The sequence below is a fragment of the Poecilia formosa genome, unplaced genomic scaffold (assembly GCF_000485575.1).
Source record: "Poecilia formosa unplaced genomic scaffold, Poecilia_formosa-5.1.2 Scaffold520, whole genome shotgun sequence".
Classification (NCBI taxonomy): domain Eukaryota; kingdom Metazoa; phylum Chordata; class Actinopteri; order Cyprinodontiformes; family Poeciliidae; genus Poecilia; species Poecilia formosa.
In genome coordinates this window covers 117,078-118,337 of record NW_006800459.1, presented here as the reverse complement: position 1 = coordinate 118,337, position 1,260 = coordinate 117,078, and the positions used below count along the sequence as shown (strand labels likewise).

Sequence of the window (1,260 nt, the reverse complement as noted above, 5' to 3'; positions counted from 1 at the left end):
GGGAAGTGCGAGAGAAGAACAGAGCTCCAGCAGCATTGATGGATATATATATTACTGGACTGGACATTACGTGATTTATCGTAAGTCACACATGAGCCATTGCAGTCCATTGAGTCAGGAATATCGGTGGTCAGGAAAATACTACAATCACGCAAAGAATCAGAACAACGGACGCAATGTTTAGCAGTTAAGTCAATCATAGATAATGGTAATAAGAGCTTCAGATTTCACAGGTGAGGAAAAAGCTTTAATTTAAAGAAAACATTGAACAAGTGAGCAGTGGGTCAGTTATTCTAGCCTAACTGTTGCTGGCCTGGTATTGACATCGATAACTTTAGCATGTGCTGCGCAGTTTGGTGTGTTTTGGTTCCGTTAGCACTTAACCCGCCCACCAAGTCATCAGTAGAGCAGCTGTTTAAATCAGCTAATCAACCACCGTCGTGATCAGGCGAAAACTTATTAATAATCTCAAAATAGACATTAAGCCAGACAACATAATGTAACAGACTGGATGTTCTGTTTTAGTGTTTTTGCTACTTTTTTTGTGTGGGAAATGTTTGTTTTTGGTGTTGATTCCCCTGATCGGTAATCTCTGCTCTATCTGCTCGTTGAGCTGTTGTTTGTCGGTTGCCATGGCAACGGGTCCTGGGTAATACCGACGTACAGAGCGAGAACAGGCGGAATAGAAGTTGTTGGAGCTATTTTTTATTTCTTTATCCATTTGAATTTTGTTACTTTATTCTTAAATTTCTATTTTTTGTATTATTCACAGAGTTTATTTGTAGGTTGATAATTGTTGATTTTATTTATTTTTACAGGAAGTAATGTGGTCAGTCCACTTTCTATAAGTGCAGGGGCCTGGTGAAGGACCAGCAGGCATTTGGGTTTGGGGCCGATGGTTTTTACCAGAGCAAGAGTGGTAGCATGAGAACAAATGAAAGTTTGAACTCTGTAATTTTTTGGTGAAAGAGGAAAATAAATCACTAAGAACAATCAATAAGTTTGGACATTGAACCTTCTTTTGCCCGTGTCTAGAAACATGACCCCAGTGCCTCAGTAGTGGCTTGGTGGAACTTTTATTGGATGTTTGGCTTGGCAAACAATCAGAAGTGTTTCTGTCTATTTTGGTTCTTCACCTGTTTATCAGCTTTATTGTACCTTTATTGTGGCGTACTGCAGCCGCTGCAAATCCTAAAAACAAGCGACAAAAACTGAGCTAATCCCTTGTGTTCACAAAACGTGGAGATATTTTTAACAGTC

General features: G+C 39.5%; 2 protein-coding genes across 4 annotated transcripts in view; one reads left to right on the top strand and one right to left on the bottom strand.

Moving 5' to 3' along the window:
* The window catches only part of LOC103129150 (NXPE family member 3-like), an 18,616-nt gene that overhangs the window by 524 nt on the left and 16,832 nt on the right, over nt 1–1,260 (top strand). The window contains exon 1 of one of the 2 annotated variants that reach the window (XM_016664859.1): nt 31–80. The exons of the other annotated variant lie outside the window; for it this stretch is intronic. The gene's annotated coding sequence lies outside the window, so the exon portion shown is untranslated. Of the gene's footprint in view, nt 1–30; nt 81–1,260 lie in introns of those variants that run through there. 2 annotated transcript variants of the gene reach the window in all.
* Nucleotides 1–1,260, bottom strand: part of LOC103129149 (anoctamin-4) — a 47,736-nt gene that overhangs the window by 39,358 nt on the left and 7,118 nt on the right. The window lies entirely within an intron of this gene.